The sequence below is a fragment of the Phalangium opilio genome, unplaced genomic scaffold (genome assembly GCF_054372755.1).
Source record: "Phalangium opilio isolate 3A_F unplaced genomic scaffold, DU_Popi_V2 ptg000487l_1, whole genome shotgun sequence".
In the NCBI taxonomy this organism is placed as follows: Eukaryota; Metazoa; Arthropoda; class Arachnida; order Opiliones; family Phalangiidae; genus Phalangium; species Phalangium opilio.
In genome coordinates this window covers 1,407,395-1,433,657 of record NW_028324237.1, presented here as the reverse complement: position 1 = coordinate 1,433,657, position 26,263 = coordinate 1,407,395, and the positions used below count along the sequence as shown (strand labels likewise).

General features: G+C 44.1%; 5 non-coding genes across 5 annotated transcripts; all 5 read left to right on the top strand.

The window, feature by feature from the left end:
* Positions 1-2,397: 2,397 nt before the first annotated feature.
* On the top strand, positions 2,398-2,469 carry TRNAC-GCA (transfer RNA cysteine (anticodon GCA)). The gene has a single exon. It is a non-coding gene; the product is annotated as a tRNA-Cys (tRNA).
* A 1,095-nt stretch (positions 2,470-3,564) lies between these two features.
* On the top strand, positions 3,565-3,636 carry TRNAC-GCA (transfer RNA cysteine (anticodon GCA)). The gene has a single exon. It is a non-coding gene; the product is annotated as a tRNA-Cys (tRNA).
* Positions 3,637-3,693: 57 nt separating this feature from the next.
* Positions 3,694-3,765, top strand: TRNAC-GCA (transfer RNA cysteine (anticodon GCA)). Its single transcript has one exon. It is a non-coding gene; the product is annotated as a tRNA-Cys (tRNA).
* Positions 3,766-4,989: 1,224 nt separating this feature from the next.
* Positions 4,990-5,061, top strand: TRNAC-GCA (transfer RNA cysteine (anticodon GCA)). The gene has a single exon. It is a non-coding gene; the product is annotated as a tRNA-Cys (tRNA).
* Positions 5,062-12,624: 7,563 nt separating this feature from the next.
* Positions 12,625-12,696, top strand: TRNAR-GCG (transfer RNA arginine (anticodon GCG)). The gene has a single exon. It is a non-coding gene; the product is annotated as a tRNA-Arg (tRNA).
* Positions 12,697-26,263: the final 13,567 nt, after the last annotated feature.

Below are 26,263 nucleotides of genomic sequence, written 5' to 3'. Positions count from 1 at the left end.
ATAGCTCAGTGGTAGAGCATTCGACTGCAGATCGAGAGGTCCTTGGTTCAAACCCGAGTTCTCCCTGTAACAGCACGAATCATTCCGTTTATTTTAGTTAAAACGACAATACGGTCCTGAACAAGGGGAAAAGCTCAGTGGTAGAGTATGCGACTGCAGATCGAGAGGTCCTTGGTTCAAACCCCAGTTCTCCCTGTAACAGCACGGATCATTTCGTTTATTTTAGTTAAATCGACATTCCTTGGTTCAAACCTGAGTTCCCCCTGTAGTAGTACGATTCATTCCGTTTATTTTAGTTCAATCGACATTACGATTACGAACAAGTAGGAATAGCTCAGTGGTAGAGTATGCGACTGCAGATCGAGAGGTCCTTGGTTCAAACCCCAGTTCTCCCTGTAAGAGCACGGATCATTTGGTTTATTTTAGTTAAATCGACATTACGGCCTTGAACAAGGGAGAATAGCTCAGTGGTAGAGCATTCGATTGCAGATCGAGAGGTCCTTGGTTCAAACCCGAGTTCTTACTGTAACAGACGGATCATTGCGTTTATTTTAGTTAAATCGACATTACGGCCTTGAACAAGGGGAATAGCTCAGTTGTAGAGCATTCGACTGCAGATTGAGAAGTCCTTGGTTCAAACCCGAGTTCCCCCTGTAGTAACACGAATCATTCCGTTTATTTTAGTTAAATCGACATTACGATTATGAACAAGTGGGAATAGCTCAGTGGTAGAGCATGCGACGGCAGATCGAGAGGTCCTTGGTTCAAACCCGAGTTCTCCCTGTAACAGCACGGATCATTCCGTTTATTTTAGTTAAATCGACATTACGGTCTTGAACAAGGGGGAATAGCTCAGTGGTGTAGCATTCGACTGCAGATTAAGAAGTCCTTGGTTCAAACCTGAGTTCACCCCGTAGTAGTACGATTCATTCCGTTTATTTTAGTTAAATCGACATTACGATTATGAACAAGTAGGAATAGCTCAGTGGTAGAGAATTCGACGGCAGATCGAGAGGTGCTTGGTTCAAACCCGAGTTCTCCCTGTAACAGCACGGATCATTTGGTTTATTTTAGTTAAATCGACATTACGGCCTTGAACAAGGGGGAATAGCTCAGTGGTAGAGCATTCGATTGCAGATCGAGAGGTCCTTGGTTCAAACCCCAGTTCTCCCTGTAACAGCACGGATCGTTTCGTTTATTTTAGTTAAATCGACATTACGGCCTCTAACAAGGGGGAATAGCTCAGTGGTAGAGCATTCGATTGCAGATCGAGAGGTCCTTGGTTCATACCCGTGTTCTCACTGTAGCAGCACGGATCATTGCGTTTACTTTAGTTAAATCGACATTACGGCTATGAACAAGGGCGAATAGCTCAGTGGTAGAGTATGCGACTGCAGATCGAGAGGTCCTTGGTTCAAACCCCAGTTCTCCCTGTAACAGCACGGATCATTGCGTTTATTTTAGTTAAATCGACATTACGCCTTGAACAAGGGGGAATAGCTCAGTGGTGTAGCATTCGACTGCAGATTAAGAAGTCCTTGGTTCAAACCTGAGTTCCCCCTGTAGTAGTACTATTAATTCCGTTTATTATAGTTAAATCGACATTACGATTATGAACAAGTAGGAAAAGCTCAGTGGTAGAGTATGCGACTGCAGATCGAGAGGTCCTTGGTTCAAACCCCAGTTCTCCCTGTAACAGCACGGATAATTTCGTTTATTTTAGTTAAATCGACATTTCGCCTTGAACAAGGGGGAATAGCTCAGTGGTGTAGCATTCGACTGCAGATTAAGAAGTCCTTGGTTCAAACCTGAGTTCCCCCTGTAGTAGTACGATTCATTCCGTTTATTATAGTTAAATCGACATTACGATTATGAACAAGTAGGAATAGCTCAGTGGTAGAGTATGCGATTGCAGATCGAGAGGTCCTTGGTTCAAACCCCAGTTCTCCCTGTAACAACACGGATCATTTGGTTTATTTTAGTTAAATCGACATTCCGCCTTGAACAAGGGGAAATAACTCAGTGGTGTCGCATTCGACTGCAGATTAAGAAGTCCTTGGTTCAAACCTGAGTTCCCCCTGTAGTAGTACGATTCATTCCGTTTATTTTAGTTCAATCGACATTACGATTATGAACAAGTAGGAATAGCTCAGTGGTAGAGTATGCGACTGCAGATCGAGAGGTCCTTGGTTCAAACCCCAGTTCTCCCTGTAACAGCGCGGATCATTTGGTTTATTTTAGTTAAATCGACATTACGGCCTTGAACAAGAGGGAATAGCTCAGTGGTAGAACATTCGATTGCAGATCGAGAGGTCCTTGGTTCAAACCCGAGTTCTCCCTGTAACAGCACGGATCATAGCGTTTATTTTAGTTAAATCGACATTCCGCCTTGAACAAGGGGGAATAGCTCAGTGGTAGAGCATTCGACTGCAGATCGAGAGGTCCTTGGTTCAAACCCGAGTTCTCCCTGTAACAGCACGGATCATTGCGTTTATTTTAGTTAAATCGACATTACGCCTTGAACAAGGGGGAATAGCTCAGTGGTGTAGCATTCGACTGCAGATTAAGAAGTCCTTGGTTTCATACCTGAGTTCCCCCTGTAGTAAAACGAATCATTCCGTTTATTTTAGTTAAATAGACATTACGATTATGAACAAGTGGGAATAGCTCAGTGGTAGAGTATGCGACTGCAGATCGAGAGGTCCTTGGTTCAAACCCCAGTTCTCCCTGTAACAGCACGGATCATTTGGTTTATTTTAGTTAAATCGACATTACGGCCTTGAACAAGGGGGAATAGCTCAGTGGTAGAGCATTCGATTGCAGATCGAGAGGTCCTTGGTTCAAACCCGAGTTCTTACTGTAACAGACGGATCATTGCGTTTATTTTAGTTAAATCGACATTACGGCCTTGAACAAGGGGAATAGCTCAGTTGTAGAGCATTCGACTGCAGATTGAGAAGTCCTTGGTTCAAACCCGAGTTCCCCCTGTAGTAACACGAATCATTCCGTTTATTTTAGTTAAATCGACATTACGATTATGAACAAGTGGGAATAGCTCAGTGGTAGAGCATGCGACGGCAGATCGAGAGGTCCTTGGTTCAAACCCGAGTTCTCCCTGTAACAGCACGGATCATTCCGTTTATTTTAGTTAAATCGACATTACGGTCTTGAACAAGGGGAAATAACTCAGTGGTGTCGCATTCGACTGCAGATTAAGAAGTCCTTGGTTCAAACCTGAGTTCCCCCTGTAGTAGTACGATTCATTCCGTTTATTTTAGTTCAATCGACATTACGATTATGAACAAGTAGGAATAGCTCAGTGGTAGAGTATGCGACTGCAGATCGAGAGGTCCTTGGTTCAAACCCCAGTTCTCCCTGTAACAGCGCGGATCATTTGGTTTATTTTAGTTAAATCGACATTACGGCCTTGAACAAGAGGGAATAGCTCAGTGGTAGAACATTCGATTGCAGATCGAGAGGTCCTTGGTTCAAACCCGAGTTCTCACTGTAACAGCACGAATCATTTCGTTTATTTTAGTTAAATCGACATTCCGCCTTGAACAAGGGGGAATAGCTCAGTGGTAGAGCATTCGACTGCAGATCGAGAGGTCCTTGGTTCAAACCCGAGTTCTCCCTGTAACAGCACGGATCATAGCGTTTATTTTAGTTAAATCGACATTCCGCCTTGAACAAGGGGGAATAGCTCAGTGGTAGAGCATTCGACTGCAGATCGAGAGGTCCTTGGTTCAAACCCGAGTTCTCCCTGTAACAGCACGGATCATTGCGTTTATTTTAGTTAAATCGACATTACGCCTTGAACAAGGGGGAATAGCTCAGTGGTGTAGCATTCGACTGCAGATTAAGAAGTCCTTGGTTTCATACCTGAGTTCCCCCTGTAGTAACACGAATCATTCCGTTTATTTTAGTTAAATAGACATTACGATTATGAACAAGTGGGAATAGCTCAGTGGTAGAGTATGCGACTGCAGATCGAGAGGTCCTTGGTTCAAACCCCAGTTCTCCCTGTAACAGCACGGATCATTTGGTTTATTTTAGTTAAATCGACATTACGGCCTTGAACAAGGGGGAATAGCTCAGTGGTAGAGCATTCGATTGCAGATCGAGAGGTCCTTGGTTCAAACCCGAGTTCTTACTGTAACAGACGGATCATTGCGTTTATTTTAGTTAAATCGACATTACGGCCTTGAACAAGGGGAATAGCTCAGTTGTAGAGCATTCGACTGCAGATTGAGAAGTCCTTGGTTCAAACCCGAGTTCCCCCTGTAGTAACACGAATCATTCCGTTTATTTTAGTTAAATCGACATTACGATTATGAACAAGTGGGAATAGCTCAGTGGTAGAGCATGCGACGGCAGATCGAGAGGTCCTTGGTTCAAACCCGAGTTCTCCCTGTAACAGCACGGATCATTCCGTTTATTTTAGTTAAATCGACATTACGGTCTTGAACAAGGGGAAATAACTCAGTGGTGTCGCATTCGACTGCAGATTAAGAAGTCCTTGGTTCAAACCTGAGTTCCCCCTGTAGTAGTACGATTCATTCCGTTTATTTTAGTTCAATCGACATTACGATTATGAACAAGTAGGAATAGCTCAGTGGTAGAGTATGCGACTGCAGATCGAGAGGTCCTTGGTTCAAACCCCAGTTCTCCCTGTAACAGCGCGGATCATTTGGTTTATTTTAGTTAAATCGACATTACGGCCTTGAACAAGAGGGAATAGCTCAGTGGTAGAACATTCGATTGCAGATCGAGAGGTCCTTGGTTCAAACCCGAGTTCTCACTGTAACAGCACGAATCATTTCGTTTATTTTAGTTAAATCGACATTCCGCCTTGAACAAGAGGGAATAGCTCAGTGGTAGAGCATTCGACTGCAGATCGAGAGGTCCTTGGTTCAAACCCGAGTTCTCCCTGTAACAGCACGGATCATAGCGTTTATTTTAGTTAAATCGACATTCCGCCTTGAACAAGGGGGAATAGCTCAGTGGTAGAGCATTCGACTGCAGATCGAGAGGTCCTTGGTTCAAACCCGAGTTCTCCCTGTAACAGCACGGATCATTGCGTTTATTTTAGTTAAATCGACATTACGCCTTGAACAAGGGGGAATAGCTCAGTGGTGTAGCATTCGACTGCAGATTAAGAAGTCCTTGGTTTCATACCTGAGTTCCCCCTGTAGTAACACGAATCATTCCGTTTATTTTAGTTAAATAGACATTACGATTATGAACAAGTGGGAATAGCTCAGTGGTAGAGCATTCGACGGCAGATCGAGAGGTCCTTGGTTCAAAACCGAGTTCTCCCGTTAACAGCACGGATCATTGCGTTTATTTTAGTTAAATCGACATTACGGCTATGAACAAAGGGGAATAGCTCAGTGGTAGAGCATGCGACTGCAGATCGAGAGGTCCTTGGTTTAAACCCGAGTTCTCCCTGTAACAGCACGGACCATTTCGTTTATTTTAGTTAAATCGACATTACAGCTATAAACAAGGGGGAATAGCTCAGTGGTAGAGCGTTCGACTGCAGATCGAGAGGTCCATGGTTCAAACCCGAGTTTTCCCTGTAATAGCACGGATCATTGCGTTTATTTTAGTTAAATCGACATTACGGCCTTGAAGTAAGGGGAGTAGCTGAGTGGTAGAGCATTCGACTGCAGATCGAAAGGTCCATGGATCAAACCCGAGTTTTCCCTGTAATAGCACGGATCATTGCGTTTATATTAGTTAAATCGACATTACGGCTATGAACAAGGGGGAGTAGCTCAGTGGTAGAGCATTGGACTGCAGATCGAAAGGTCCATGGTTCAAACCCGAGTTTTCCCTGTAATAGCACGGATCATTGCGTTTATTTTAGTTAAATCGACATTACGGCTATGAACAAGGGGAATAGCTCAGTGGTAGAGCATTCGACTGCAGATCGAGAGGTGCTTGGTTCAAACCCGAGTTCTCCCTGTAACAGCACGGATCAATCCGTTTATTTTAGTTAAATCGACATAACGGTTATGAACAAAGTGGAATAGCTCAATGGTAGAGCATTCGATTGCAGATCGAGAGGTCCTTGGTTCAAACCCGAGTTCTCACTGTAACAGCACGAATCATTCCGTTTATTTTAGTTAAAACGACAATACGGTCCTGAACAAGGGGGAATAGCTCAGTGGTAGAGTATGCGACCGCAGATCGAGAGGTCCTTGGTTTTAACCCGAGTTCTCACTGTAACAGCACGGATCATAGCGTTTATTTTAGTTAAATCGACATTACGGCTATGAATAAGGGGGAATAGCTCAGTGGTAGAGTATGCGACTGCAGATCGAGAGGTCCTTGGTTCAAACCCCAGTTCTCCCTGTAACAGCACGGATCATTTCGTTTATTTTAGTTAAATCGACATTACGGCTATGAACAAAGGGGAATAGCTCAGTGGTGTACCATTCGACTGCAGATTAAGAAGTCCTTGGTTCAAACCTGAGTTCCCCCTGTAGTAGTACGATTCATTCCGTTTATTTTAGTTAAATCGACATTAGGATTATGAACAAGTAAGAATAGCTCAGTGGTAGAGTATGCGACTGGAGATCGAGAGGTCCTTGGTTCAAACCCCAGTTCTCCCTGTAACAGCACGGATCATTTGGTTTATTTTAGTTAAATCGACACTACGGCCTTGAACAAGAGGGAATAGCTCAGTGGTAGAGCATTCGATTGCAGATCGAGAGGTCCTTGGTTCAAACCCGAGTTCTCACTGTAACAGCACGAATCATTTCGTTTATTTTAGTTAAATCGATATTACGCCCTTGAACAAGGGGGAATAGCTCAGTGGTAGAGCATTCGATTGCAGATCGAGAGGTCCTTGGTTCAAACCCGAGTTCTCACTGTAACAGCAAGGATCATTGCGTTTACTTTAGTTAAATCGACATTACGGCTATGAACAAAGGGGAATAGCTAAGTGGTAGAGCATTCGACTGCAAATCGAGAGGTACTTGGTTCAAACCCGAGTTCTCCATGTAACAGCACGAATCATTCCGTTTATTTTAGTTAAAACGACAATACGGTCCTGAACAAGGGGAATAGCTCAGTGGTAGAGTATGCGACTGCAGATCGAGAGGTCCTTGGTTCAAACCCTAGTTCTCCCTGTAACAGCACGGATCATTTCGTTTATTTTAGTTAAATCGACATTCCGCCTTGAACAAGGGGGAATAGCTCAGTGGTAGAGCATTCGACTGCAGATCGAGAGGTCCTTGGTTCAAACCCGAGTTCTCCGTGTAACAGCACGGATCATTGCGTTTTTTTTAGTTAAATCGACATTAAGGCTATGAACAAGGGGGAATAGCTCAGTGGTAGAGTATGCGACTGCAGATCGAGAGGTCCTTGGTTCAAACCCCAGTTCTCCCTGTAACAGCACGGATCATTCCGTTTATTTTAGTTAAATCGACATTACGGGCTTGAACAAGGGGGAATAGCTCAGTGGTAGAGCCTTCGTTTGCAGATCGAGAGGTCCTTGGTTCAAACCCGAGTTCTTACTGTAACAGCACGGATCATTGCGTTTATTTTAGTTAAATCGACATTACGGCCTTGAACAAGGGGGAATAGCTCAGTTGTAGAGCATTCGACTGCAGAACGAGAGATCCTTGGTTCGAACTTCAGTTCTCCCTGTAACAGCACGGATTATTCCGTTTATTTTAGTTAAATCGACATTACGGCTAGGAACAAGGAGGGAAAGCTCGCATTCGACTGCAGATCGAGAGTTACTTGGTTCAAAACCGAGTTCCCCCTGTAACAGCACGGATCATTCCAATTATTTTAGTTAAATCGACATTACGGCTAGGAACAAGGAGGGAAAGCTCGCATTCGACTGCAGGTCGAGAGGTCCATGGTTCAAACCCGAGTTTTCCCTGTAATAGCACGAATCATTCCGTTTTTTTTAGTTAAAACGACAATACGGTTCTGAACAAGGGGAATAGCTCAGTGGTAGAGTATAAGACTGCAGATCGCGAGGTCCTTGGTTCAAACCCCAGTTCTCCCTGTAACAGCACGGATCATTTCGTTTATTTTAGTTAAATCGACATTACGGCCTTGAACAAGGGGGAATAGCTCAGTGGTAGAGCATTCGATTGCAGATCGAGAGGTCCTTGGTTCAAACCCGAGTTCTCATTGTAACAGCACGGATCATTGCGTTTATTTTAGTTAAATCGACATTACGGCTATGAACAAAGGGGAATAGCTCAGTGGTAGAGCATTCGACTGCAGATCGAGAGGTCCTTGGTTCAAACCCGAGTTCTCCCTGTAACAGCACGAATCATTCCGTTTATTTTAGTTAAAACGACAATACGGTCCTGAACAAGGGGAAAAGCTCAGTGGTAGAGTATGTGACTGCAGATCGAGAGGTCCTTGGTTCAAACCCCAGTTCTCCCTGTAACAGCACGGATCATTTCGTTTATTTTAGTTAAATCGACATTCCGCCTTGAACAAGGGGGAATAGCTCAGTGGTAGAGCATTCGTCTGCAGATCGAGAGGTCCTTGGTTCAAACCCGTGTTCTCCCTGTAGTAGTACGATTCATTCCGTTTATTATAGTTAAATCGACATTACGATTACGAACAAGTAGGAATAGCTCAGTGGTAGAGTATGCGACTGCAGATCGAGAGGTCCTTGGTTCAAACCCCAGTTCTCCCTGTAACAGCACGGATCATTTGGTTTATTTTAGTTAAATCGACATTACGGCCTTGAACAAGGGGGAATAGCTCAGTGGTAGAGCATTCGATTGCAGATCGAGAGGTCCTTGGTTCAAACCCGAGTTCTTACTGTAACAGCACGGATCATTGCGTTTATTTTAGTTAAATCGACATTACGGCCTTGAACAAGGGGGAATAGCTCAGTTGTAGAGCATTCGACTGCAGATTGAGAAGTCGTTGGTTCAAACCCGAGTTCCCCCTGTAGTAACACGAATCATTCCGTTTATTTTAGTTAAATTGACATTACGATTATGAACAAGTGGGAATAGCTCAGTGGTAGAGCATTCGACGGCAGATCGAGAGGTCCTTGGTTCAAACCCGAGTTCTCCCTGTAACAGCACGGATCATTCCGTTTATTTTAGTTAAATCGACATTACGGTCTTGAACAAGGGGGAAGAGCTCAGTGGTGTAGCATTCGACTGCAGATTAAGAAGTCCTTGGTTCAAACCTGAGTTCACCCTGTAGTAGTACGATTCATTCCGTTTATTTTAGTTAAATCGACATTACGATTATGAACAAGTAGGAATAGCTCAGTGGTAGAGAATTCGACGGCAGATCGAGAGGTGCTTGGTTCAAACCCGAGTTCTCCCTGTAACAGCACAGATCATTCCGTTTATTTTAGTTGAATCGACATTACGGCCTTGAACAAGGGGGAATAGCTCAGTGGTAGAGCATTCGATTGCAGATCGAGAGGTCCTTGGTTTTAACCCCAGTTCTAACTGTAACAGCACGGATCGTTTCGTTTATTTTAGTTAAATCGACATTACGGCCTTGAACAAGGGGGAATAGCTCAGTGGTAGAGCATTCGATTGCAGATCGAGAGGTCCTTGGTTCAAACCCGTGTTCTCACTGTAGCAGCACGGATCATTGCGTTTACTTTAGTTAAATCGACATTACGGCTATGAACAAGGGCGAATAGCTCAGTGGTAGAGTATGCGACTGCAGATCGAGAGGTCCTTGGTTCAAACCCCAGTTCTCCCTGTAACAGCACGGATCATTTCGTTTATTTTAGTTAAATCGACATTACGGCCTTGAACAAGGGGGAATAGCTCAGTGGTAGAGCATTCGATTGCAGATCGAGAGGTCCTTGGTTCAAACCCGAGTTCTCATTGTAACAGCACGGATCATTGCGTTTATTTTAGTTAAATCGACATTACGGCTATGAACAAAGGGGAATAGCTCAGTGGTAGAGCATTCGACTGCAGATCGAGAGGTCCTTGGTTCAAACCCGAATTCTCCCTGTAACAGCACGAATCATTCCGTTTATTTTAGTTAAAACGACAATACGGTCCTGAACAAGGGGAAAAGCTCAGTGGTAGAGAATGCGACTGCAGATCGAGAGGTCCTTGGTTCAAACCCCAGTTCTCCCTGTAACAGCACGGATCATTTCGTTTATTTTAGTTAAATCGACATTCCGCCTTGAACAAGGGGGAATAGCTCAGTGGTAGAGCATTCGTCTGCAGATCGAGAGGTCCTTGGTTCAAACCCGTGTTCTCCCTGTAATAGCACGAATCATTCCGTTTATTTTAGTTAAAACGACAATACGGTTCTGAACAAGGGGAATAGCTCAGTGGTAGAGTATAAGACTGCAGATCGCGAGGTCCTTGGTTCAAACCCCAGTTCTCCCTGTAACAGCACGGATCATTTCGTTTATTTTAGTTAAATCGACATTACGGCCTTGAACAAGGGGGAATAGCTCAGTGGTAGAGCATTCGATTGCAGATCGAGAGGTCCTTGGTTCAAACCCGAGTTCTCATTGTAACAGCACGGATCATTGCGTTTATTTTAGTTAAATCGACATTACGGCTATGAACAAAGGGGAATAGCTCAGTGGTAGAGCATTCGACTGCAGATCGAGAGGTCCTTGGTTCAAACCCGAGTTCTCCCTGTAACAGCACGAATCATTCCGTTTATTTTAGTTAAAACGACAATACGGTCCTGAACAAGGGGAAAAGCTCAGTGGTAGAGTATGCGACTGCAGATCGAGAGGTCCTTGGTTCAAACCCCAGTTCTCCCTGTAACAGCACGGATCATTTCGTTTATTTTAGTTAAATCGACATTCCGCCTTGAACAAGGGGGAATAGCTCAGTGGTAGAGCATTCGTCTGCAGATCGAGAGGTCCTTGGTTCAAACCCGTGTTCTCCCTGTAATAGCACGAATCATTCCGTTTATTTTAGTTAAAACGACAATACGGTTCTGAACAAGGGGAATAGCTCAGTGGTAGAGTATAAGACTGCAGATCGCGAGGTCCTTGGTTCAAACCCCAGTTCTCCCTGTAACAGCACGGATCATTTCGTTTATTTTAGTTAAATCGACATTACGGCCTTGAACAAGGGGGAATAGCTCAGTGGTAGAGCATTCGATTGCAGATCGAGAGGTCCTTGGTTCAAACCCGAGTTCTCATTGTAACAGCACGGATCATTGCGTTTATTTTAGTTAAATCGACATTACGGCTATGAACAAAGGGGAATAGCTCAGTGGTAGAGCATTCGACTGCAGATCGAGAGGTCCTTGGTTCAAACCCGAGTTCTCCCTGTAACAGCACGAATCATTCCGTTTATTTTAGTTAAAACGACAATACGGTCCTGAACAAGGGGAAAAGCTCAGTGGTAGAGTATGCGACTGCAGATCGAGAGGTCCTTGGTTCAAACCCCAGTTCTCCCTGTAACAGCACGGATCATTTCGTTTATTTTAGTTAAATCGACATTCCGCCTTGAACAAGGGGGAATAGCTCAGTGGTAGAGCATTCGTCTGCAGATCGAGAGGTCCTTGGTTCAAACCCGTGTTCTCCCTGTAACAGCACGAATCATTCCGTTTATTTTAGTTAAAACGACAATACGGTCCTGAACAAGGGGAATAGCTCAGTGGTAGAGTATGCGACTGCAGATCGAGAGGTCCTTGGTTCAAACCCCAGTTCTCCCTGTAACAGCACGGATAATTTCGTATATTTTGGTTAAATCGACATTCCGCCTTGAACAAGGGGGAATAGCTCAGTGGTGTAGCATTCGACTGCAGATTAAGAAGTCCTTGGTTCAAACCTGAGTTCCCCCTGTAGTAGTACGATTCATTCCGTTTATTATAGTTAAATCGACATTACGATTATGAACAAGTAGGAATAGCTCAGTGGTAGAGTATGCGACTGCAGATCGAGAGGTCCTTGGTTCAAACCCCAGTTCTCCCTGTAACAACACGGATCATTTGGTTTATTTTAGTTAAATCGACATTCCGCCTTGAACAAGGGGAAATAACTCAGTGGTGTCGCATTCGACTGCAGATTAAGAAGTCCTTGGTTCAAACCTGAGTTCCCCCTGTAGTAGTACGATTCATTCCGTTTATTTTAGTTCAATCGACATTACGATTACGAACAAGTAGGAATAGCTCAGTGGTAGAGTATGCGACTGCAGATCGAGAGGTCCTTGGTTCAAACCCCAGTTCTCCCTGTAACAGCACGGATCGTTTCGTTTATTTTAGTTAAATCGACATTACGGCCTTGAAAAAGGGGGAATAGCTCAGTGGTAGAGCATTCGATTGCAGATCGAGAGGTCCTTGGTTCAAACCCGTGTTCTCACTGTAGCAGCACGGATCATTGCGTTTACTTTAGTTAAATCGACATTACGGCTATGAACAAGGGCGAATAGCTCAGTGGTAGAGTATGCGACTGCAGATCGAGAGGTCCTTGGTTCAAACCCCAGTTCTCCCTGTAACAGCACGGATCATTTCGTTTATTTTAGTTAAATCGACATTACGGCCTTGAACAAGGGGGAATAGCTCAGTGGTAGAGCATTCGATTGCAGATCGAGAGGTCCTTGGTTCAAACCCGAGTTCTCATTGTAACAGCACGGATCATTGCGTTTATTTTAGTTAAATCGACATTACGACTATGAACAAAGGGGAATAGCTCAGTGGTAGAGCATTCGACTGCGGATCGAGAGGTCCTTGGTTCAAACCTGAGTTCTCCCTGTAATAGCACGAATCATTCCGTTTATTTTAGTTAAAACGACAATACGGTCCTGAACAAGGGGAAAAGCTCAGTGTTAGAGTATGCGACTGCAGATCGAGAGGTCCTTGGTTCAAACCCCAGTTCTCCCTGTAACAGCACGGATCATTTCGTTTATTTTAGTTAAATCGACATTCCGCCTTGAACAAGGGGGAATAGCTCAGTGGTAGAGCATTCGTCTGCAGATCGAGAGGTCCTTGGTTCAAACCCGTGTTCTCCCTGTAACAGCACGAATCATTCCGTTTATTTTAGTTAAAACGACAATACGGTCCTGAACAAGGGAAATAGCTCAGTGGTAGAGTATGCGACTGCAGATCGAGAGGTCCTTGGTTCAAACCCCAGTTCTCCCTGTAACAGCACGGATAATTTCGTTTATTTTAGTTAAATCGACATTCCGCCTTGAACAAGGGGGAATAGCTCAGTGGTGTAGCATTCGACTGCAGATTAAGAAGTCCTTGGTTCAAACCTGAGTTCCCCCTGTAGTAGTACGATTCATTCCGTTTATTATAGTTAAATCGACATTACGATTATGAACAAGTAGGAATAGCTCAGTGGTAGAGTATGCGATTGCAGATCGAGAGGTCCTTGGTTCAAACCCCAGTTCTCCCTGTAACAACACGGATCATTTGGTTTATTTTAGTTAAATCGACATTACGGCCTTGAACAAGGGGGAATAGCTCAGTGGTAGAGCATTCGATTGCAGATCGAGAGGTCCTTGGTTCAAACCCGAGTTCTTACTGTAACAGACGGATCATTGCGTTTATTTTAGTTAAATCGACATTACGGCCTTGAACAAGGGGGAATAGCTCAGTTGTAGAGCATTCGACTGCAGATTGAGAAGTCCTTGGTTCAAACCCGAGTTCCCCCTGTAGTAACACGAATCATTCCGTTTATTTTAGTTAAATCGACATTACGGTTATGAACAAGGGCGAATAGCTCAGTGGTAGAGTATGCGACTGCAGATCGAGAGGTCCTTGGTTCAAACCTGAGTTCACCCTGTAGTAGTACGATTCATTCCGTTTATTTTAGTTAAATCGACATTACGATTATGAACAAGTAGGAATAGCTCAGTGGTAGAGAATTCGACGGCAGATCGAGAGGAGCTTGGTTCAAACCCGAGTTCTCCCTGTAACAGCACAGATCATTCCGTTTATTTTAGTTGAATCGACATTACGATTATGAACAAGTAGGAATAGCTCAGTGGTAGAGTATGCGACTGCAGATCGAGAGGTCCTTGGTTCAAACCCCAGTTCTCCCTGTAACAACACGGATCATTTGGTTTATTTTAGTTAAATCGACATTCCGCCTTGAACAAGGGGAAATAACTCAGTGGTGTCGCATTCGACTGCAGATTAAGAAGTCCTTGGTTCAAACCTGAGTTCCCCCTGTAGTAGTACGATTCATTCCGTTTATTTTAGTTCAATCGACATTACGATTACGAACAAGTAGGAATAGCTCAGTGGTAGAGTATGCGACTGCAGATCGAGAGGTCCTTGGTTCAAACCCCAGTTCTCCCTGTAACAGCACGGATCGTTTCGTTTATTTTAGTTAAATCGACATTACGGCCTTGAAAAAGGGGGAATAGCTCAGTGGTAGAGCATTCGATTGCAGATCGAGAGGTCCTTGGTTCAAACCCGTGTTCTCACTGTAGCAGCACGGATCATTGCGTTTACTTTAGTTAAATCGACATTACGGCTATGAACAAGGGCGAATAGATCAGTGGTAGAGTATGCGACTGCAGATCGAGAGGTCCTTGGTTCAAACCCCAGTTCTCCCTGTAACAGCACGGATCATTTCGTTTATTTTAGTTAAATCGACATTACGGCCTTGAACAAGGGGGAATAGCTCAGTGGTAGAGCATTCGATTGCAGATCGAGAGGTCCTTGGTTCAAACCCGAGTTCTCATTGTAACAGCACGGATCATTGCGTTTATTTTAGTTAAATCGACATTACGGCTATGAACAAAGGGGAATAGCTCAGTGGTAGAGCATTCGACTGCAGATCGAGAGGTCCTTGGTTCAAACCCGAGTTCTCCCTGTAACAGCACGAATCATTCCGTTTATTTTAGTTAAAACGACAATACGGTCCTGAACAAGGGGAAAAGCTCAGTGTTAGAGTATGCGACTGCAGATCGAGAGGTCCTTGGTTCAAACCCCAGTTCTCCCTGTAACAGCACGGATAATTTCGTTTATTTTAGTTAAATCGACATTCCGCCTTGAACAAGGGGGAATAGCTCAGTGGTGTAGCATTCGACTGCAGATTAAGAAGTCCTTGGTTCAAACCTGAGTTCCCCCTGTAGTAGTACGATTCATTCCGTTTATTATAGTTAAATCGACATTACGATTATGAACAAGTAGGAATAGCTCAGTGGTAGAGTATGCGATTGCAGATCGAGAGGTCCTTGGTTCAAACCCCAGTTCTCCCTGTAACAACACGGATCATTTGGTTTATTTTAGTTAAATCGACATTACGGCCTTGAACAAGGGGGAATAGCTCAGTGGTAGAGCATTCGATTGCAGATCGAGAGGTCCTTGGTTCAAACCCGAGTTCTTACTGTAACAGACGGATCATTGCGTTTATTTTAGTTAAATCGACATTACGGCCTTGAACAAGGGGGAATAGCTCAGTTGTAGAGCATTCGACTGCAGATTGAGAAGTCCTTGGTTCAAACCCGAGTTCCCCCTGTAGTAACACGAATCATTCCGTTTATTTTAGTTAAATCGACATTACGGTTATGAACAAGGGCGAATAGCTCAGTGGTAGAGTATGCGACTGCAGATCGAGAGGTCCTTGGTTCAAACCTGAGTTCACCCTGTAGTAGTACGATTCATTCCGTTTATTTTAGTTAAATCGACATTACGATTATGAACAAGTAGGAATAGCTCAGTGGTAGAGAATTCGACGGCAGATCGAGAGGAGCTTGGTTCAAACCCGAGTTCTCCCTGTAACAGCACAGATCATTCCGGTTATTTTAGTTGAATCGACATTACGGCCTTGAACAAGGGGGAATAGCTCAGTGGTAGAGCATTCGATTGCAGATCGAGAGGTCCTTGGTTCAAACCCCAGTTCTCCCTGTAACAGCACGGATCGTTTCGTTTATTTTAGTTAAATCGACATTACGGCCTCTAACAAGGGGGAATAGCTCAGTGGTAGAGCATTCGATTGCAGATCGAGAGGTCCTTGGTTCAAACCCGTGTTCTCACTGTAGCAGCACGGATCATTGCGTTTACTTTAGTTAAATCGACATTACGGTTATGAACAAGGGCGAATAGCTCAGTGGTAGAGTATGCGACTGCAGATCGAGAGGTCCTTGGTTCAAACCCCAGTTCTCCCTGTAACAGCACGGATCATTGCGTTTATTTTAGTTAAATCGACATTACGCCTTGAACAAGGGGGAATAGCTCAGTGGTGTAGCATTCGACTGCAGATTAAGAAGTCCTTGGTTCAAACCTGAGTTCCCCCTGTAGTAGTACGATTCATTCCGTTTATTTTAGTTAAATCGACACTACGATTATGAACAAGTAGGAATAGCTCAGTGGTAGAGAATTCGACGGCAGATCGAGAGGTGCTTGGTTCAAACCCGAGTTCTCCCTGTAACAGCACAGATCATTCCGTTTATTTTAGTTAAATCGACATTACGGCCTTGAACAAGGGGGAATAGCTCAGTGGTAGAGCATTCGTTTGCAGATCGAGAGGTCCTTAGTTCAAACCCGAGTTCTTACTGTAACAGCACGGATCATTGCGTTTATTTTAGTTAAATCGACATTACGGCCTTGAACAAGGGGGAATAGCTCAGTTGTAGAGCATTCGACTGCAGATTGAGAAGTCCTTGGTTCAAACCCGAGTTCCCCCTGTAGTAACACGAATCATTCCGTTTATTTTAGTTAAAACGACATTACGGTCTTGAACAAGGGGGAATAGCTCAGTGGTAGAGTATGCGACTGCAGATCGAGAGGTCCATGGTTCAAACCCGAGTTCTCCCTGTAACAGCACGGATCATTATGTTTATTTTAGTTAAATCGACATTACGGCCTTGAAGAAGGGGGAAGAGCTCAGTGGTAGAGCATTCGATTGCAGATCGAGAGGTCCTTGGTTCAAACCCGTGTTCTCACTGTAGCAGCACGGATCATTGCGTTTACTTTAGTTAAATCGACATTACGGTTATGAACAAGGGCGAATAGCTCAGTGGTAGAGTATGCGACTGCAGATCGAGAGGTCCTTGGTTCAAACCCCAGTTCTCCCTGTAACAGCACGGATCATTGCGTTTATTTTAGTTAAATCGACATTACGCCTTGAACAAGGGGGAATAGCTCAGTGGTGTAGCATTCGACTGCAGATTAAGAAGTCCTTGGTTCAAACCTGAGTTCCCCCTGTAGTAGTACGATTCATTCCGTTTATTTTAGTTAAATCGACATTACGATTATGAACAAGTAGGAATAGCTCAGTGGTAGAGAATTCGACGGCAGATCGAGAGGTGCTTGGTTCAAACCCGAGTTCTCCCTGTAACAGCACAGATCATTCCGTTTATTTTAGTTAAATCGACATTACGGCCTTGAACAAGGGGGAATAGCTCAGTGGTAGAGCATTCGTTTGCAGATCGAGAGGTCCTTGGTTCAAACCCGAGTTCTTACTGTAACAGCACGGATCATTGCGTTTATTTTAGTTAAATCGACATTACGGCCTTGAACAAGGGGGAATAGCTCAGTTGTAGAGCATTCGACTGCAGATTGAGAAGTCCTTGGTTCAAACCCGAGTTCCCCCTGTAGTAACACGAATCATTCCGTTTATTTTAGTTAAAACGACATTACGGTCTTGAACAAGGGGGAATAGCTCAGTGGTAGAGTATGCGACTGCAGATCGAGAGGTCCATGGTTCAAACCCGAGTTCTCCCTGTAACAGCACGGATCATTATGTTTATTTTAGTTAAATCGACATTACGGCCTTGAAGAAGGGGGAAGAGCTCAGTGGTAGAGCATTCGATTGCAGATCGAGAGGTCCTTGGTTCAAACCCGAGTTCTCATTGTAACAGCACGGATCATTGCGTTTATTTTAGTTAAATCGACATTACGGCTATGAACAAGGGGGAATAGCTCAGTGGTACAGTATGCGACTGCAGATCGAGAGGTCCTTGGTTCAAACCCTAGTTCTCCCTGTAACAGCACGGATCATAGCGTTTATTTTAGTTTAATCGACATTACGCCTTGAACAAGGGGGAATAGCTCAGTGGTGTAGCATTCGACTGCAGATTAAGAAGTCCTTGGTTTCATACCTGAGTTCCCCCTGTAGTAGTACGATTCATTCCGTTTATTTTAGTTAAATCGACAATACGGTTCTGAACAAGGGGAATAGCTCAGTGGTAGAGTATGCGACTGCAGATCGAGAGGTCCTTGGTTCAAACCCCAGTTCTCCCTGTAACAGCACGGATCATTTCGTTTATTTTAGTTAAATCGACATTACGGCCTTGAACAAGGGGGAATAGCTCAGTGGTAGAGCATTCGATTGCAGATCGAGAGGTCCTTGGTTCAAACCCGAGTTCTCATTGTAACAGCACGGATCATTGCGTTTATTTTAGTTAAATCGACATTACGGCTATGAACAAAGGGGAATAGCTCAGTGGTAGAGCATTCGACTGCAGATCGAGAGGTCCTTGGTTCAAACCCGAATTCTCCCTGTAACAGCACGAATCATTCCGTTTATTTTAGTTAAAACGACAATACGGTCCTGAACAAGGGGAAAAGCTCAGTGGTAGAGAATGCGACTGCAGATCGAGAGGTCCTTGGTTCAAACCCCAGTTCTCCCTGTAACAGCACGGATCATTTCGTTTATTTTAGTTAAATCGACATTACGGCTATGAACAAGGGGGAATAGCTCAGTGGTACAGTATGCGACTGCAGATCGAGAGGTCCTTGGTTCAAACCCTAGTTCTCCCTGTAACAGCACGGATCATAGCGTTTATTTTAGTTTAATCGACATTACGCCTTGAACAAGGGGGAATAGCTCAGTGGTGTAGCATTCGACTGCAGATTAAGAAGTCCTTGGTTTCATACCTGAGTTCCCCCTGTAGTAGTACGATTCATTCCGTTTATTTTAGTTAAATCGACATTACGATTATAAACAAGTAGGAATAGCTCAGTGGTAGAGAATTCGACGGCAGATCGAGAGGTCCTTGGTTCAAACCCGAGTTTTCCCTGTAACAGCACAGATCATTCCGTTTATTTTAGTTAAATCGACATTACGGCCTTGAACAAGGGGGAATAGCTCAGTGGTAGAGCATTCGATTGCAGATCGAGAGGTCCTTGGTTCAAACCCGAGTTCTTACTGTAACAGCACGGATCATTGCGTTTATTTTAGTTAAATCGACATTACGGCCTTGAACAAGGGGGAATAGCTCAGTTGTAGAGCATTCGACTGCAGATTGAGAAGTCCTTGGTTCAAACCCGAGTTCCCCCTGTAGTAACACGAATCATTCCGTTTATTTTAGTTAAATCGACATTACAATTATAAACAAGTGGGAATAGCTCAATGGTAGAGCATTCGACGGCAGATCGAGAGGTCCTTGGTTCAAACCCGAGTTCTCCCTGTAACAGCACGGATCATTCCGTTTATTTTAGTTAATACGACATTACGGTCTTGAACAAGGGGGAATAGCTTAGTGGTAGAGCATTCGACTGCAGGTCGAGAGGTCCTTGGTTCAAACCTGATTTCCCCCTGTAACAGCACGGATCATTCCGTTTATTTTAGTTAAAACGACAATACGGTCCTGAACAAGGGGAATAGCTCAGTGGTAGAGTATGCGACTGCAGATCGAGAGGTCCTTGGTTCAAACCCCAGTTCTCCCTGTAACAGCACGGATCGTTTCGTTTATTTTAGTTAAATCGACATTACGGCCTTGAACAAGGGGGAATAGCTCAGTGGTAGAGCATTCGATTGCAGATCGAGAGGTCCTTGGTTCAAACCCGAGTTCTCACTGTAACAGCACGGATCATTGCGTTTATTTTAGTTAAATCGACATTACGGCTATGAACAAGGGCGAATAGCTCAGTGGTAGAGTATGCGACTGCAGATCGAGAGGTCCTTGGTTCAAACCCCAGTTCTCCCTGTAACAGCACGGATCATTGCGTTTATTTTAGTTAAATCGACATTACGATTATGAACAAGTAGGAATAGCTCAGTGGTAGAGAATTCGACGGCAGATCGAGAGGTGCTTGGTTCAAACCCGAGTTCTCCCTGTAACAGCACAGATCATTCCGTTTATTTTAGTTAAATCGACATTACGGCCTTGAAGAAGGGGGAAGAGCTCAGTGGTAGAGCATTCGACTGCAGAACGAGAGATCCTTGGTTCGAACTTCAGTTCTCCCTGTAACAGCACGGAACATTCCGTTTATTTTAGTTAAATCGACATTACGGCTAGGAACAAGGAGGGAAAGCTCGCATTCGACTGCAGATCGAGAGTTCCATGGTTCAAAACCGAGTTCCCCCTGTAACAGCACGGATCATTCCAATTATTTTAGTTAAATCGACATTACGGCTATGAACAAGGAGGGAAAGCTCGCATTCGACTGCAGATCGAGAGGTCCATGGTTCAAACCCGAGTTTTCCCTGTAATAGCACGAATCATTCCGTTTATTTTAGTTAAATCGACATTACGGCCTTGAACAAGGGGGAATAACTCAGTGGTAGAGCATTCGATTGCAGATCGAGAGGTCCTTGGTTCACACCCGAGTTCTCATTGTAACAGCACGGATCATTGCGTTTATTTTAGTTAAATCGACATTACGGCTATGAACAAAGGGGAATAGCTCAGTGGTAGAGCATTCGACTGCAGATCGAGAGGTCCTTGGTTCAAACCCGAGTTCTCCCTGTAACAGCACGAATCATTCCGTTTATTTTAGTTAAAACGACAATACGGTCCTGAACAAGGGGAATAGCTCAGTGGTAGAGTATGCGACTGCAGATCGAGAGGTCCTTGGTTCAAACCCCAGTTCTCTCTGTAACAGCACGGATCATTTCGTTTATTTTAGTTAAATCGACATTCCGCCTTGAACAAGGGGGATAGCTCAGTGGTAGAGCATTCGACTGCAGATCGAGAGGTCCTTGGTTCAAACCCGTGTTATCCCTGTAACAGCACGAATCATTCCGTTTATTTTAGTTAAAACGACAATACGGTCCTGAACAAGGGGAATAGCTCAGTGGTAGAGTATGCGACTGCAGATCGAGAGGTCCTTGGTTCAAACCCCAGTTCTCCCTGTAACAGCACGGATAATTTCGATTATTTTAGTTAAATCGACATTCCGCCTAGAACAAGGGGGAATAGCTCAGTGGTGTAGCATTCGACTGCAGATTAAGAAGTCCTTGGTTCAAACCTGAGTTCCCCCTGTAGTAGTACGATTCATTCCGTTTATTATAGTTAAATCGACATTACGATTATGAACAAGTAGGAATAGCTCAGTGGTAGAGTATGCGACTGCAGATCGAGAGGTCCTTGGTTCAAACCCCAGTTCTCATTGTAACAGCACGGATCATTGCGTTTATTTTAGTTAAATCGACATTACGGCTATGAACAAAGGGGAATAGCTCAGTGGTAGAGCATTCGACTGCAGATCGAGAGGTCCTTGGTTCAAACCCGAGTTCTCCCTGTAACAGCACGAATCATTCTGTTTATTTTAGTTAAAACGACAATACGGTCCTGAACAAGGGGAATAGCTCAGTGGTAGAGTATGCGACTGCAGATCGAGAGGTCCTTGGTTCAAACCCCAGTTCTCCCTGTAACAGCACGGATCATTTCGTTTATTTTAGTTAAATCGACATTCCGCCTTGATCAAGGGGGAATAGCTCAGTGGTAGAGCATTCGACTGCAGATCGAGAGGTCCTTGGTTCAAACCCGTGTTCTCCCTGTAACAGCACGAATCATTCCGTTTATTTTAGTTAAAACGACAATACGGTCCTGATCAAGGGGAATAGCTCAGTGGTATAGTATGCGACTGCAGATCGAGAGGTCCTTGGTTCAAACCCCAGTTCTCCCTGTAACAGCACGGATAATTTCGTTTATTTTAGTTAAATCGACATTCCGCCTTGAACAAGGGGGAATAGCTCAGTGGTGTAGCATTCGACTGCAGATTTAGAAGTCCTTGGTTCAAACCTGAGTTCCCCTGTAGTAGTACGATTCATTCCGTTTATTATAGTTAAATCGACATTACGATTATGAACAAGTAGGAATAGCTCAGTGGTAGAGTATGCGACTGCAGATCGAGAGGTCCTTGGTTCAAACCCCAGTTCTCCCTGTAACAACACGGATCATTTGGTTTATTTTAGTTAAATCGACATTCCGCCTTGAACAAGGGGAAATAACTCAGTGGTGTCGCATTCGACTGCAGATTAAGAAGTCCTTGGTTCAAACCTGAGTTCCCCCTGTAGTAGTACGATTCATTCCGTTTATTTTAGTTCAATCGACATTACGATTATGAACAAGTAGGAATAGCTCAGTGGTAGAGTATGCGACTGCAGATAGAGAGGTCCTTGGTTCAAACCCCAGTTCTCCCTGTAACAGCACGGATCATTTGGTTTATTTTAGTTAAATCGACATTCCGCCTTGAACAAGGGGGAGTAGCTCAGTGGTAGAGAATGCGACTGCAGATCGAGAGGTCCTTGGTTCAAACCCCAGTTCTCCTTGTAACAGCACGGATCATTTCGTTTATTTTAGTTAAATCGACATTCCGCCTTGAACAAGGGGGATAGCTCAGTGGTAGAGCATTCGACTGCAGATCGAGAGGTCCTTGGTTCAAACCCGTGTTATCCCTGTAACAGCACGAATCATTCCGTTTATTTTAGTTAAAACGACAATACGGTCCTGAACAAGGGGAATAGCTCAGTGGTAGAGTATGCGACTGCAGATCGAGAGGTCCTTGGTTCAAACCCCAGTTCTCCCTGTAACAGCACGGATAATTTCGATTATTTTAGTTAAATCGACATTCCGCCTAGAACAAGGGGGAATAGCTCAGTGGTAGAACATTCGATTGCAGATCGAGAAGTCCTTGGTTCAAACCCGAGTTCTCACTGTAACAGCACGAATCATTTCGTTTATTTTAGTTAAATCGACATTCCGCCTTGAACAAGGGGGAGTAGCTCAGTGGTAGAGAATGCGACTGCAGATCGAGAGGTCCTTGGTTCAAACCCCAGTTCTCCTTGTAACAGCACGGATCATTTCGTTTATTTTAGTTAAATCGACATTCCGCCTTGAACAAGGGGGATAGCTCAGTGGTAGAGCATTCGACTGCAGATCGAGAGGTCCTTGGTTCAAACCCGTGTTATCCCTGTAACAGCACGAATCATTCCGTTTATTTTAGTTAAAACGACAATACGGTCCTGAACAAGGGGAATAGCTCAGTGGTAGAGTATGCGACTGCAGATCGAGAGGTCCTTGGTTCAAACCCCAGTTCTCCCTGTAACAGCACGGATAATTTCGATTATTTTAGTTAAATCGACATTCCGCCTAGAACAAGGGGGAATAGCTCAGTGGTGTAGCATTCGACTGCAGATTAAGAAGTCCTTGGTTCAAACCTGAGTTCCCCCTGTAGTAGTACGATTCATTCCGTTTATTATAGTTAAATCGACATTACGATTATGAACAAGTAGGAATAGCTCAGTGGTAGAGTATGCGACTGCAGATCGAGAGGTCCTTGGTTCAAACCCCAGTTCTCATTGTAACAGCACGGATCATTGCGTTTATTTTAGTTAAATCGACATTACGGCTATGAACAAAGGGGAATAGCTCAGTGGTAGAGCATTCGACTGCAGATCGAGAGGTCCTTGGTTCAAACCCGAGTTCTCCCTGTAACAGCACGAATCATTCTGTTTATTTTAGTTAAAACGACAATACGGTCCTGAACAAGGGGAATAGCTCAGTGGTAGAGTATGCGACTGCAGATCGAGAGGTCCTTGGTTCAAACCCCAGTTCTCCCTGTAACAGCACGGATCATTTCGTTTATTTTAGTTAAATCGACATTCCGCCTTGATCAAGGGGGAATAGCTCAGTGGTAGAGCATTCGACTGCAGATCGAGAGGTCCTTGGTTCAAACCCGTGTTCTCCCTGTAACAGCACGAATCATTCCGTTTATTTTAGTTAAAACGACAATACGGTCCTGATCAAGGGGAATAGCTCAGTGGTATAGTATGCGACTGCAGATCGAGAGGTCCTTGGTTCAAACCCCAGTTCTCCCTGTAACAGCACGGATAATTTCGTTTATTTTAGTTAAATCGACATTCCGCCTTGAACAAGGGGGAATAGCTCAGTGGTGTAGCATTCGACTGCAGATTTAGAAGTCCTTGGTTCAAACCTGAGTTCCCCTGTAGTAGTACGATTCATTCCGTTTATTATAGTTAAATCGACATTACGATTATGAACAAGTAGGAATAGCTCAGTGGTAGAGTATGCGACTGCAGATCGAGAGGTCCTTGGTTCAAACCCCAGTTCTCCCTGTAACAACACGGATCATTTGGTTTATTTTAGTTAAATCGACATTCCGCCTTGAACAAGGGGAAATAACTCAGTGGTGTCGCATTCGACTGCAGATTAAGAAGTCCTTGGTTCAAACCTGAGTTCCCCCTGTAGTAGTACGATTCATTCCGTTTATTTTAGTTCAATCGACATTACGATTATGAACAAGTAGGAATAGCTCAGTGGTAGAGTATGCGACTGCAGATAGAGAGGTCCTTGGTTCAAACCCCAGTTCTCCCTGTAACAGCACGGATCATTTGGTTTATTTTAGTTAAATCGACATTACGGCCTTGAACAAGAGGGAATAGCTCAGTGGTAGAACATTCGATTGCAGATCGAGAAGTCCTTGGTTCAAACCCGAGTTCTCACTGTAACAGCACGAATCATTTCGTTTATTTTAGTTAAATCGACATTCCGCCTTGAACAAGGGGGAGTAGCTCAGTGGTAGAGAATGCGACTGCAGATCGAGAGGTCCTTGGTTCAAACCCCAGTTCTCCTTGTAACAGCACGGATCATAGCGTTTATTTTAGTTTAATCGACATTACGCCTTGAACAAGGGGGAATAGCTCAGTGGTGTAGCATTCGACTGCAGATTAAGAAGTCCTTGGTTTCATACCTGAGTTCCCCCTGTAGTAGTACGATTCATTCCGTTTATTTTAGTTAATTCGACATTACGATTATGAACAAGTAGGAATAGCTCAGTGGTAGAGAATTCGACGGCAGATCGAGAGGTGCTTGGTTCAAACCCGAGTTTTCCCTGTAACAGCACAGATCATTCCGTTTATTTTAGTTAAATCGACATTACGGCCTTGAACAAGGGGGAATAGCTCAGTGGTAGAGCATTCGATTGCAGATCGAGAGGTCCTTGGTTCAAACCCGAGTTCTTACTGTAACAGCACGGATCATTGCGTTTATTTTAGTTAAATCGACATTACGGCCTTGAACAAGGGGGAATAGCTCAGTTGTAGAGCATTCGACTGCAGATTGAGAAGTCCTTGGTTCAAACCCGAGTTCCCCCTGTAGTAACACGAATCATTCCGTTTATTTTAGTTAAATCGACATTACGATTATAAACAAGTGGGAATAGCTCAGTGGTAGAGCATTCGACGGCAGATCGAGAGGTCCTTGGTTCAAACCCGAGTTCTCCCTGTAACAGCACGGATCATTCCGTTTATTTTAGTTAAAACGACATTACGGTCTTTAACAAGGGGGAATAGCTTAGTGGTAGAGCATTCGACTGCAGATCGAGAGGTCCTTGGTTCAAACCTGAGTTCCCCCTGTAGTAGTACGATTCATTCCGTTTATTATAGTTAAATCGACATTACGATTATGAACAAGTAGGAATAGCTCAGTGGTAGAGTATGCGACTGCAGATCGAGAGGTCCTTGGTTCAAACCCCAGTTCTCCCTGTAACAACACGGATCATTTGGTTTATTTTAGTTAAATCGACATTCCGCCTTGAACAAGGGGAAATAACTCAGTGGTGTCGCATTCGACTGCAGATTAAGAAGTCCTTGGTTCAAACCTGAGTTCCCCCTGTAGTAGTACGATTCATTCCGTTTATTTTAGTTCAATCGAAATTACGATTATGAACAAGTAGGAATAGCTCAGTGGTAGAGTATGCGACTGCAGATCGAGAGGTCCTTGGTTCAAACCCCAGTTCTCCCTGTAACAGCACGGATCATTTGGTTTATTTTAGTTAAATCGACATTACGGCCTTGAACAAGAGGGAATAGCTCAGTGGTAGAACATTTATTGCAGATCGAGAAGTCCTTGGTTCAAACTTTTGGAGATTCGGGTTTTCGTTGAGTGCAGTCGCAACATTTTTCTCTCTCTATGATTATCGTTATATAACTTATCTTATCAATATGACGAAACGCGGTACCGGTCTCTTCGGAGTGTGTATTGCGTTAATGTTTATTTTACCGTTTTTTTGCCTCAAAGGCTCAGTTAATTCTCTTGCGTGTGAACGTGCTATTCCTGCGTTTCTCATTTCGGCTACGTCGCATTGTTTTGATGTCGCTACTTTCAATGGC